Here is a 14,226-nt window from a genome sequence, read left to right on the forward strand (position 1 = left end):
GGAAGAATACAGGGATGTTATGACATCCTTGTTCCTGGATAAGGTACCATTTCTTATGAGGTGGGCCATGTAGAAAGCTTTCTGTACAGTGGAAGCAACATGGTGGTCAAAAGTTAGGTTGCTATCAATCTGGGTACCCAAATCCCTCACGACTGACTGCTTGCTTAGGACATTGTTATTAATGTGATAATTTGTGGGGACGTCACTCTCCCCAAAGGGGATGATGATGCATTTTTTATGTTTAGCTTGAGGCCATGTTTCTGGCACCAGTCATTTGTTTGGGTGAGACCCTGTTGGAGGATGTCCACATCACTAGGGGAATTGATATTCATCCTTATTTCAGATAAACAACCATCCTTCTCATTAATAATTATTTTACTAGTCATTATAATTTATTTATTTAGCTACTTTTGTACTTGTTTGCTACAGTAGATCATTGATCCACGTGGACCATTTGCAGGCATTGCCATAGACAGAATAATAGAAAAAGAAGTAATAACAGAAACAAACTGTAAGAAAGAAGAAAACAGTAATCACAGTGAAAGCAGTAAGGAGAGCACATGGATCATACAATATCTAGTCATTTCTAAGTACTACGGTATATAAAACCATATAGCCAATATTTATAAGTATACATTGAGGAAATAGGCACAGAATTAGTTTTGTCTAGAAGCATATATTATAGGAAATATTATGATAATATGGTAGTAATCAGTCAGCTACTTTCACATTTAGACTAACTTTCCCAGTTATCATCTTTTTTTCCCTTTAAGTACAACTTTAATATTTATGTGTTACTAAAGTGAAGGAAATTATGCCCACAGTAATGTATTCGACTTGCTTCATACACAGATCCCCACCTTCATCCTGTCATTTTGCAATTGTGGTCAAGTTGATGATACACTGTACTCTTCCCCTACCAGTACAAGGACAAAATGATTGACTTCAACAATTGGCTAAGCTGCTGGTGCCATTCTAAGGGGATCCAGTATCTGTTTGCCTGGGATGACATGATTGACAGACCATGATGCTTTGCAGAAGATGGCCTGCACCTGTCGCCCTTGGGATTCCAGACACTGGCTAAGGCTCTTGCCACCCATATAATGCCTTTTTTAGGCAATGTTCAAATGACAAACTCACCACCGTAACAGGTACAAGCAAGCAAAATCTGAGGGCAATTAGACTCAATGCTAGAAGTCTAAACCTCAAAATGCACTCACTCGAGACACTCCTTAAAATGGAGAACATCGACATCTGTGCAATGACAGAGACCTGGTTCAAGGCTCGAGAGAGCACCGCTGCATTACCAGGCTATAATTCATACCACACCTTTCGGCCACCTAACCTGGACCAAAGCACTAAAGACGGAGGTGTGTCCATATTCATTAAGGATATCTACACCTGCAGGCTAGTTGCTCAACTTAATGCATCCGAGATTATCCAACTGCAACTAACTCTGGGCAAGACCGCAGTCCAAGTTGTAGCTTGCTACAGATCCCCTACCATGCCCCAGGATTCCCACTCCTCATTTCTTGATACACTGGAAAATATTAGGGTACAACCTAACACCCTAATAATGGGCGATTTACACTACCCCACCATTAACTGGGAAAACTGCTTATGTACCAACTCTTTTGCTCAACGTTTTCTGGAATTCATATATTCCAATGCCTTGGATCAACTTATCCACACCCCCACCATGGGCAGCAATATCCTAGACCTGATCATTGCCAACATGGGCAACCAGTGTTCCACACCAGAGGTCAGTTCCTTGGTCAGATCCAACCATAAGCTAATCACCCTAGACATCCACATTCTGCCTCCACCTCCCATTAGGGAAACCACCGTAAAAAATTTCTCCAAAGCCAACATCACGCTTCTTAAGACAGAAGTGCCAAACTTCACGACACCCATACAGAAAGACAGTAGAGGTACAACTGCTGAATTCTACATAAATGTTCTTTATAAGCACTTACACGAGTGCATGGATCGTGCAATCCATAACAGAACCAAGATGCTAACCTCCAAAAAAGGAAGCCAATCTGGTGGTTCCCTGCTATAAATAAACTCTAGAACAGAAGAAAGAAACTGTTGCAAAAAAGAGTAAAATCCCATAATTGGAGGAACTCCCTGGTCAGCCTCAGTAGAAAGCTGAGATCCCTCATAAAATCCTCCAAAGCTAATTACGAAAACAAAATCGCCACTGATTTTAAAGACAACCACAAAGCATTCTACAGCTATGTCAAGAATCTCAATGGCAACACTCAGGTCTGCTCTCAGTTATAGCACAATGGCACTAAATATACAGAACCAACTGATATTACCAACATCCTGGCAGATAGGTTCCGTGCTAACTTTACCTCCCTCTCACCCCCTAAAGGGCCCATCTCTATACCGGAAGAATGCAAAGTTCCTGTAATCACTGCTGCATAGGTAAAAACCACACTCTGCAAAGCAAGAACACAGCATCCATGGGACCTGACAACATCCCAGGCTGCATTCTACATGAACTGCAGAAAGAACTGGCACGTCATCTAAATACCATGTTCAATCATAGCCTCACCTCAGGCTTTGTGCCCACTGAATGGTGCACAGCGACATTTATCCCACTCCACAAAGGGGGAGCCACCACAGACCCCCAGGAACTATCACCCCATTAGCCTGACAAGCCTGGTCTGCAAGGATATGGAACGTATCATCATGGAACTTATAAACAATGACACTGGTAATCTCCAAACTCTGGACCCCACCCAGTTCGGGTTTGTAAAAGGCAGATCATGTCTCCTAAACCTGATAGACTTCTTTGAAGTGGTCACCAAAGCCATAGATGAGGGTTAGGTGGTTCACACAGCCTATCTAGATCTCACCAAGGCTTTCGGCACCATCCCCCACTCTGGAATTATAGATAAACTCACTAAACTAGGTATAAATTCCTATGTCACAAGATGGGTTGCCAACTGGCTCACTGACAGAACCCACACTGTGAAAGTAGCAGACTCCAAATCCAACTTTAGACCAGTGACAAGTGGAGTACCACAGGGTTAAGTCCTGGGTCCTCTCCTGTTTGGTATCTACTTCTCAGAAGTACAGGCTAACACAGAAGGTCTTTGGCTAATGAAGGTCGCAGATGACTACAAACTAGGAGCCATAATCAAAACAACTAACGATGTGGGCATCCTACAAAAGGACCTCACTGAGACAGATGCCTGGTGTCAAAGCCATGGCCTCAAGCTCAATGCCAAAAAGTGCATTGTCATCCCTTTTGGTAAAAATTCTGTACCCATAAACTACCACATAGGCGGTAGACTACTTAATACCAAAAGTGTGATAAGAGACCTTGGGACACAGGTGGACAATAGTCTCTCCTTTGATAATCACAGTGCCACAGTAGTCAGGAAATCCTTCCATGTGGCACACCTCATCACAAAAGGTTTCTCATCCAGGAAAAAAGAGGTCATTGTTCCCCTCTACTCATCACTCATTAGACCCATTATAGAGTACAATACCCCTTTTGGTATGTATCTCACAAGACATCTACAACAACTAGAAAGGCTGCAGAAATACCTCACAAAGAGGATTACCATCCTCAAACAGATGCCTTATGCAGACCGTCTCAAAAAACTCCAACTTTACTCTGTCGCATATTGCCCACTCAGAGATGATCTCTGCCTAACATACAAAGCTATGTCAAACCCAGAGCTGTTGGACATGCTCCACGTAAAGAAATCCCAATCCCTCTGAGCTACATGCTCTAGGGACCTAAACCTTGTCACCACAATAAACAGAACATGCTGAAGGGATAGCTTCCTGTCCCAGAGACTTCCCATACTCTGGAACAAACTACCTATCTATATCAAACAAAGCTCCTCATTAGCACTCTTCAAGAAAAATCTTGATGATTGGATGGGAGATAGGAAATTCACCTCGGGGATCACTTCTGTGGCCCTCCTCAACAGGAGCACAGGAAAATAATTTTCTTGGGTGGCAAAAGCCAGGGTACCTTTTTGGCTAGGCTTATATAGGCCCTAGGGCCAATAGCCTAGTATCTACGTATGAACCTATGAACCAGGATCTCTGACATTACAAGGGAATAAAATCCCAAGTTCCTTACAAATCCAAATAGAACATGGTAGTGGTACTCAAGGGAGTGAATGACTTAAGAAGTAAAGTCCTGAGGGATATGCAGAGAAACGTGTCAGAACTTTCCATGCATGTTATAAATGTAGATGAGAGTGAGACACTAGAGCTGAGTGGAATTTATCCTTTACCCTGAATGAGGTCTAGATACAAAGAAACGATAATTGGCTTGAATAATTAGTTAAACAGCTGATGTCATTCGAAGAATGAGATGAGACTCTCAATAGTCCAGCTTACTTCACTGAAGATGGCTTACACCTCTTGTTTCAAGGCTTCTGGTTAGTGGCTAAAGCCTTTGCTGCCCCCAAAACCCTTTTCAGGAAAAATCCCAAACTGGATCACATTAAAGTTGCTGTACTCAATAACAGAACTTTAAACAATAAATTGCCTGATCTTGTGGTACTTATTTACTTATTTATTTATTTATTTGACATTTGTTGATCAGGATAGTCTGACTGAGCTAGCATCTTTTTCAGCAGATGCCCAGGAGAAAAGCTCCACAATCATATAAAGTAGTTTAACACACTAACAAATATAAACAGTACATAACCCATTAATAAGAAAAAAATTATAGTTACATCACAAGGTTAGACAGATGATGAGTTTGCACAACTGAATAATACAGATTGTGTTAAATGCTGTTTGTCAAAGTTATTTACAGGATGCATTCATATGTATAACAGGAGAACAGATAATTAATTTTGAAGCAACTTTGTATGTACATACAACGTCCTGAATATAATACAATCCATTTTCACCTGGTCCAGAAGTAGCATTTTAGATACCATGAAGATAGTAAATTAAGAAACAAATATGTCTGTTCTGACAGTGCCCAGAGCATAAACCACTTGGTCATCAGATAAGTAAAAGTATTTAAACATCATGCAGGGATTCTTATGTATTCCAGGGTGATATTCACTATGAAGTAGGATTGCCACCTTTTCAAATGGCCAAAGTGGGACATTTTTGGGACAAACATCAGATTTTACAGGCCGACACATACCCACGGTCAGTACAAAGGATATAACTTAACTTTTTTGCCTACATAATAGCTTATTCATGTAGCATTTTAGTTGCTTATTCTGTCTATTATAACATTTAGGTATTTTAGATACAGAATAACTGTGTTATGCAACTATTACATACAATATAGGACATAATTATGTCCTACAATCTCAGGACATTTGCCATTTTTAATATTTTGTTGTCAGGACACAACTGCTCAAAGAGGGACTGTCCCTCGCAAAGTGGGACAGGTGGTAACCCTACTACGAAGAGAAGTTTATAAGAAATAGTGAGGGGTAATAAAGTTTAGAGAGAAAGGATGAGAGGGGTAAGGAAAGAGAAGTGAGGGTTTTTAAGGTGTTGAAATTGTGAAAGTGCTGTTAGCAGAGTCAGGGATGGAAGGTAGACTGCATGGGGATACAATTAAGAGGTTCAAAGAGGCTATTTACAGTGGCAATTCCAGGAGCGTATTAGAAATTCCTTGAGAGCATGTTTGAATTCTTGAGGATGGTTTATATTTCTAATAGATAGGGGAAGTTTGTCCCAGAAGAGAGAAAGAAAGTAACTGTAGAGGTTTTATCCAGTGGATCTTTTTGGTTTGTAAATTTCTAGTAGATTTTGGTCAGAGCTTTTAAGGGTCCTGGAAGGATTATAGAGGGAGACTAGTGTGTGGATATTAGGGCAGAAGGAGGGTTTGTAGAGGATTGAATGGATGATCAGTAGATGAGAGAGAGAGAGAGAAGCAGTTGGTGTGGGAATTCTAATCCGTTTAAGGTCTTGAGAGAAAGACAGTTGTCAGATTTAGAGGTTTGTTAACAGAAAATCTGGCAACTTTATTGTAGGTTGATTCAAGTTTAGCTATGAGTGAGGACTGGAGAATGGTGAGGATTTCTGAGCTGTAAAAGAGACTAGGCAGAAGGTAAGCACAGGTAAGGGAAAGTCAAGACTCTTGGTAGAAATTTTTTATTTCTGTAAAGGAGGTCTAGTTTTTGGTGAGTTTTCTTTATGCACTGGGGTACATGAAGATCACATTTGAGTTGGTTGCCTATTATGGATCCCACAAGCTTATTATATGTTTCTACCATGATAGTTGTATTGCTAAGAGATGTAATAGAGAAAGAGTTTAAGGTGTGTAAGGGATTTGGGGAGGAATAGCAGAAGTTTAATCTTTTTTGGATTAAGTATTAGATGGTTATTAGAGGGACCAGTTTTCAATAGATTTGCAGGATTTTTGGGTGAGAGTGTTCAGATTGGAATAGTTATCAGAGATGGAAATGACTGTGGAGTCATCAGCATATTGTATGAGACATGATTGAGGGAAGGATATGTATAGGCAATTTGTAAAGATGTTGAATAATAAGGGACCAAGAAGTGATCCTTGAGTGACTCCCATCTTGTTGGGGAGAGCAGGAAATAGTGAGGAAATACATTTAACAGATTGCTGTCTGTCAGTGAGGTAGCTGGCAAACCAGGGGATTGCAGAACTTGAGGGATTAAGGTCAGAGAGTCTAGCAAGGAGCAGGGGATGACAGACAGTGTTGGAGAGGTCTAAACAGAGACATGTGATGAGTTTATTGTTATCTCTGGCTAGTGAGAATGTGTTCGTAAAGGAAATTAGGGTGTTTTTTGTACTATGGTTGGAACGGAAGCCATTTTGTGTGCAGGTAAGTAGGTTGTCTTGGATATGATAGTCCAGGATTTGCTTATGTACACATTTCTCCAGTATTTCGGAGAGAGGGGACAGAATTGCTATTGGCCTATAGTTAGATAGTTCAGTGGCGTTATCTCCTTTGTGACTGGGTAGAGTGTAAAATTGTTTTCAGATAGAGGGTACTGTGGATTCAAGTAAAGAGCGGTTAATAAGGATAGAAATAGGATAGGCTAAAGCATTAGCAGCTGTCTTAAGGAAGAGTGGAGGTAAGTCATCAACTGAAGAGGAGCATGGTTCCAGGTTAAGAAAAAGGTATTATATATAACTTGTGGGTACATATTTTAGAGAGAATGTGTTGTTTAGTTTAGAAGGGGTGGGGGAATCCAGGGAGTTATTGGAATTGGAGGTTAGTATCAGTTTGCTAATAGTATCAAGGAAGAAGGAGTTAAATTTAGATGCAGTTTCTTAGGGAATATTGTTTGGATGGTGGTTAGGAGTTGAAGGGATGCCTGGGTGTAGTATTTGACTGATGGAGTTCCAGAACTGTTTTGGATTACTAGTATGTAAAGTTTGGGGTTTGTTGTAGAAGTTTTTTTGTCTTTAATGATATGTTTTTTGGAAAGGTTGACATGTTCCTTATAGGTTTGAAGATGTGAAAGAGATTTTGTTTTAGTCCAAAATTTTCAAGCATTGTTTCTTTTATGCATTAAACACTGTGTTCTTTGAAATAACCAGGATAAACTGAGAGATGTAACTCTAATTATTTGAAGGGGGTGAGGGAGTTCAGAATATTTAGGATTATACATTTTTGCATTGCATCATCTAAAGGTAGATAAGTTAGAAAGGACCAGTTAATGGAGGACACAATGCTACTGAAGCTACTGCAGTGGAAGCTGACCATTTTATGGCATTCTTTACATTTTTAAGGTCTGGAGCAGTGGTTGGAGAATCTATGTACTGTAACTGGCGAGTGCTCTCTTACTGAGTCAAGTAATGATTCAGAGTAGTGGTATTTGTGTGGATGAGAAACTAGTATCCAGTCTATAATAGAGCTGTAATTAGTTGGTTTATTAATATGGGTAGAAGTGATAAGTTGTGAGAAGCCATGCACATTAACATAGGAGCTAGGGCTGTTAGAGGTCAGTGAAAGCCAGTTGATGTTGATGTCTCCTAGGGGAGTGGTTTCATCAGTTATATTATGTGTGAGCCAGGAGAGGATTTGTTCTTAAGTGGTGATGTTGTTACCTATATATATATATATATATATATATATATATATATATATATATATATATATTGTAGCAATAGTTAGTGTATTGTGGTAATTAATTCTGCAGTTGATAATTAAGAGTTTAACAGGGTGAAATGAAGGGGGGAGGGTTGGATGGGGGGCAAGGTGAGGTGGTTAGAGTAAATTATAGCAACTCCCCCACCTTTTTATTAGGTCTGTTAAGATGCAGGATATTGTAACCAGGGATAACTGGGGGGGATTATTTGTCTGAGATGTGAGGTTTACGCCAAGTTTCACTGAGGGTTATTATATCAGTGGAGTGTTGAGCCATCCAAGCATTAAAATTCACTTACTTTGTTGAGAATGCTGTGGATATTCATATCGTTAAACACTTAGCAGGTACTTTGGGAAGAGGAGTAATGGGAATATTTATGAGGCGGTGAGTATTTGGTCCAGGGTTAGGATGAATGCCATCTGAAAGGAGCAAAGTGTTTGAAGACTAAGTTGATTTTTGGTCAGAGAGGTGATAAGAGTGGTATTTTATAGGTTTATAGATTTATAGGTTCATAGATTAGTACTAAGCTAACTGCCCTTGCGAGCCATTTTAAGCCTAGCCAATCATCCCTTGTGAGACTCGAACCCCGCACCTTGTGTTTGTAAGGCAAACACCTTACCCGTTAGGCCACCCTCCCAACCCTTGGTTTGGTTCTAGGGGTGACTGGCATGTTGGGAGGGATTTTGATGTTGGGAAGAGAGGAATTTGTAGTAGGGAAGATAGTGGGTGAGAATGAGTATTGGTATTGAGAAGCTGGCTTAACTAAAGCTATAGCTGATGGATTAGTCTGGGATGAATGTTTAAAAACTTGAAAGACTGATGCACTTTATACATTCTGTCTGCTTTCTTAGATGTAGCAGGGTGGCTATCAGAGAAGCTATGACAAACATATCTCCCAATGCTGACAGCACCTGGAGGAAGTATGAAGGGTCTAGATTTTCTATTTGTAATAGCTAATAGCATTTTCTGAGAGACTGAGATACTTCAGTGTTCTTTCACTAAAAATACTGGCACATTCTGGAAATAGTCTTAGAGAAAGAGAATCCCTTATAGGGAAATTCAGATACCATGGTCTCCTCTGAGTCTAAATTAGAAATCTGTTGAGAAATCCCTGTAGCTATGTAACAGTATAACCAGTCATACACTTTGTACTCTACATACTTTTATTTACATCACTCAGAAAAAGTGTAACTTTTTTTCAGATCATATAATTTTCACAACTGTCTAAATTAATGCCTCTAACAAGTATGTAACTTCTTTACATAGAGGATTGCAAATATCAAAACAATATCTTTAATAGTTTTATAGAGAACTACTGAAAATGATGCGTACATTTATTAACTGCAAGGGGGGCAGTATTTTGAAGGATCTGCACATTTGTTTGAAATGCCAGGTGAGTTGGGAGACAGTAAAAAACAGTTTATGAGTACAAAATGGAATTTGCAGGCTACACCCCTCTGTCTGTCCCTTCACATTCCTCCTCATATTCAGAATATTGAATCTCTTCAGGAAAACAGGGATCTACTTTATTTTACTAGAAACTACCATATAAGAAGGAGCAATAGTCTGAACAAGACCCTGAACCAGACCTAATAAACTACTCTTGTCCAGTGGGATAGGTACAGGAGAAGTTAAATGCTTAATTTTCTGGAAATATGGGGAAAGAGGTTTTACTAATGGCAACAGCAGAAATTTCCCTAGGGATAGGCACAGCATTCTGACTAAGCAGGGGCATCCTCCATGCCATTGTTCCCAAGACTAACAAAGGTAACTCTCCATTGCCCAATGAGAGGACTCCCAACAGCTGAAGAGGACCAGGCTAACTCTGAGTCCATAGATTCGGTGTGTGCTACATCCAAGGAATCCAAGGAAAGGTTTAGTGGAATTTGAGTACAATCCTAGCTCTGTGAGCATCAGTAGGTGCCTGGTATGTTAATACTATCAGACAAAACATTCTAGTAGAAGTCAGTCTGCTCCTAAAGGAGACTGGCATATTTTTCCATAAGTTAATTTTCTCTTTGAATTCTTAAGTCGGTACACATAATTTGAAGAGAAGAAGAAGGTCTAATAACAATATTCAGATTAGACTGCTGTTTTTTTCCCTTTGCAACCATGGATTTACACTTCAATCTTATAGGGTGTACACCTATGATTTAGTGAAATTATTACAATTTTGTTTTTATTGATACTTAATCCATCAATGGATTAAAAATCCAGTAATCTCCTCAAAACTAGAGGGTTTGACAACCAAATTGTACAATTGTCTTCAAACCATGCCAATGTAATTACTTTCGCCCTTCCCACAGAGATTCCCCAAATTTCATGATTTTATTAAATTTAAGAATTCAAAGTCTCCACTGCTAGAATGAACAAGAGTGGAGACAGTGGATACCCCTGAAGGGTGCTTCTTTCCAGAACAAACACAGGACTACAGCAGGTATTAAGACCAAATAAACTAAAAGTAGTTTATAGACTAATTTACAAGCAGACATAAAAGACCCTGGGATCCCATATCTATGCAGAGCTTTACATAAAAGAACCCAGATCAGTAAGTCAAAAGTTTTGTGAAAGTCATTGAACAGAAATGCAGCAGGGGTGGAACAGAACTTAGTAAGTTGCTATATTAAAAAAAAAAAACAGACATAACAAATAATATTTCCCTATTCTCCCTAGACAAATGATTCCTGTGTGTTATATACCAATTTAGGAATAATTGTTTTTCAGTATCAGTATCCAAAAATATTGATAATTCTTTTAGTTTCATTAAATAAAATGGGTATACGTTTTTATTTGGTGAGATCTGTTTTAACCTTCCCTTCTTTCTAAATAGGGATTACCGAAGTGACTCACATGGAATATCACATTATCCCCTTTTTCTTTCATTCACCGAAATAATAAAAAAAAGATGTTCTTCTAATTCCTTCTTTTTCTGTTTACAAAAGTAAATAAGGATTCCATTAGGTCAGGAGCTTTTTCAGTCTTTACAGACTTTATAGCTTAATAAATCTCATCTGTTTTTAATTTCTTTACAATCAAATTGGGAAGTGTTAAATACTTTGCCCAGAAAAACTCCCAAGTTGTCCTTATTTAGTTAGGCTGATAAGGGAGGTGTTCCAGTCTTGGGACTTCACCTTATTCTGCATCAGTTTTCTCCTTCTGTTGTAGAGTTTGTTTATGGCAGGGGACCACCAGACTGGCTTCCTTTTTTTTTGAGGAGGGCGTCTTAGTTATATTGGGTATGGAGAGATCCATGCATTTGTGTACGTGTTTGTACAGTGCATTGGTGTATGATTTGGTGGTCATGCAACTATTCTCCATTTGCATGTGTGCCGTGAAGTTAGCCACCTCTGTTTTTAGGAGCCCAAAGTTAGGTTTGGAGAAGTTTTTCATGGTGGTTACCTTTTTTTTGGGGGGGGGTGGATTTCCAAGATGATTAGCTTGTGATCGGTTCTAACCAGGGAGGAGTTGACTATTGGTGTAGAGCAATGGTCACCCATCTTATTAATGACCAGGTCAAGGATGCTGCTCCCTCTAATGGAGGTAAGAATGAGCTGGTCCAGGGTATTGGAATTAATGAATTCCAGAAAGCGTTGGGCAAGTGTATTGGTACATGAGTAGTTTTCCCAGTTAATGGAGGGATAGTTGAAGATGCCCAGTATGAGAGTGTTAGGTTCGACCTTAATATTTTCCAGGGTGCTTAGGAATATGGAGTGTGAATCTTGGGACATGGTTGGGGACCTATAGCAGGCTACGACCTGAATCGCTGTCTTACGCAATGTTAGCTGCACCTGAAGTATCTCAGATGCATTATGTTGGACTACCATTCTGGAGGTATGCGCATCCTTTATGAATATGGAAACACCACCACCTTTGGCGCTTCAGTCCAAGTTCCTGGGCTGAAAGGTGTGGAATGAGTTGTAGCCTGGTTGTGCAGAGGTGCTTTCTGCTGCCTTGAATCAGGTCTCTGTTACAGCACAAATGTCGATGTTCTCCATGAGGTCATTGCAGCACTGACTCTGGTATGTGTTATGTTATGCATTAAACCTGTTATGCATTGATTCTGGTTGTGTGTTATGTTATGAGTTAAACCAGTTATGCACTGGTCATATACGCCAGTTATGTGCTGGTCATAGTGCATCCTCTGTAACCACTCCCTTGCTCCAAATAACACGATTATATTTACATAATGAATGTCTTTAATGCTTTTCATTATTCTCAACTAGGGTCGCTTGTTTGTGTGTTTCAATAAAGGATATTCCATTTTCAACTAAACTGTGGACTACCTACTATTTTATTATTTTGTAGTACGGATTTTAAAGTTCAGTTTTAATAATGAACTAGGTGTATAGCATATTTCAAGGAGTGAACTTCACACCCTCCACACTGCGAGGTTTCTGCTTGATTTATTTAAGAAGATTTGGTGCCAAAAAAGGAGGAACTTAGAGACGTGCCCTGGGCTATTCCTTTCTAAACCTTCATTCACATCAAGGTTACAGAACTCAAAATGCTTTCTCTACAGTCTCTGTTACCTGTCATTCCACATCACAGCTTTCTAATAACTCTGAATTTAAAAGATGGCTATCATTACATTCTAATTCTAAAAGATCTCAGATACTTTTGAAGATTTTCTGTGCCTGGTTTACATTTTCAGTTTTTCACTTCACTGTTTGGGTTGTCAGCAGCATCAAAGAGTGTTTAAAAAGTGTCTAGCAACTGTGATATCCTATTACAAGCTCCATGGCATTCTCTTTTTTCCTATATTTAGTAATTACCTTATTTTTGTTGACTCTTTCATAAGCTTCCAGGACTCTCTGTATTAGGTAAAATATATTGTATCAATCTGAGATTTCAAGTCAACCTGGAGAAATCCTCTCTCATTCCTTGTTCCAGGATGGTGTTCTAGGATGTCTCCTTGGCACATCCTTCATGGTAGCTTTTCTCCCTCAAGACAAAGTAGAATTTTACAAGGAACATTTTATGACATTTTTCAGTCACTCTGACATCTGCAATGTCTACAGATCCTACTATTCATGACATCTACAATTCTTATGATTCTTTGGCCAAACTGCACATGAGAAAAATCTGATGGTTATTCAGATCAGTTTGAACCCAGCAGTTTGAACCCAGCACCAGCACCCCCTATCTTTTCAGATCCCAGTGTTTGGGCTTGTCAAAAGGGAAATCCTCTATTAGGTGAATTTATCTTTGAACCCAGGTCTCCTTTTATCCATCCTACCCCAACTCAGTCTGTAACCACAGACGCATTAGACTTTGTTTTGGGAGAAGTGCCGAAAGGGGTGAAAGTTCAGGGTCTGCAGAACCAGCAAGAAATATTGAAAGGCATATATGTAAATGAAATTATGGCACTCATAAATGCTCTCAGATCTCTACAGAATCTTTGAGTTCTGAACCCTCCTGTAGTAATCACAACCAACAAAGTAGTGATATGGTACATAAACAAACAAGGAAGCATCAGCTCTCAACTCCTTTGCAGACTAGCTATGATAGCATGGGAACTAGCAGGTCAGCACAATCTATCTCTACAGGCTACTGACCTACTGTCAGAGCAGAATATTATTGCAGACAAGCTGAGCAGGACCAGGACAGACCCTCACTAATGGGAGTTGAACCTAGGATTTTCAGGGATAGATTCATTTTTGGGGAACCTCTTAAATAGATCTGTTCACTCCCATTCATAACAGACAGTTAAAAAGTTGTGCTTCGGGATTCCTTGCACATGGTGCTTTTAAATTTGCTGGACTCTGAAAACTTATACTGGTAACTCCCTTTTGGTTCATGCAACAGTGGTTTCCGCTTCTTTCAAAAATGGCCAAGGGTAATTACCACAACCTTCCTCACAGGGTGGACTTATTCACAAAAGACAGAGTTGCATGATACACATATTCTCAAAAACAAAAAAACATGCAGCACTCCACATCGGCAATACATTACACTAAAACAGCCAAGGCAAACAGTTTAGGCCAAAGGCCTTCATCATTGTCAAAAAGCAGTAAGTATGAATCACTTCACAGTACAGCACACACACACACACACACACACACACATATATATATATATATATATATATATATATATATATATATATATATATATATATATATATATATATATATATATATATATATA

Source organism: Protopterus annectens, chromosome 2.part1, assembly GCF_019279795.1.
Source record: "Protopterus annectens isolate FY-2018-M chromosome 2.part1, PAN1.0, whole genome shotgun sequence".
Lineage (NCBI taxonomy): Eukaryota > Metazoa > Chordata > Ceratodontiformes > Protopteridae > Protopterus > Protopterus annectens.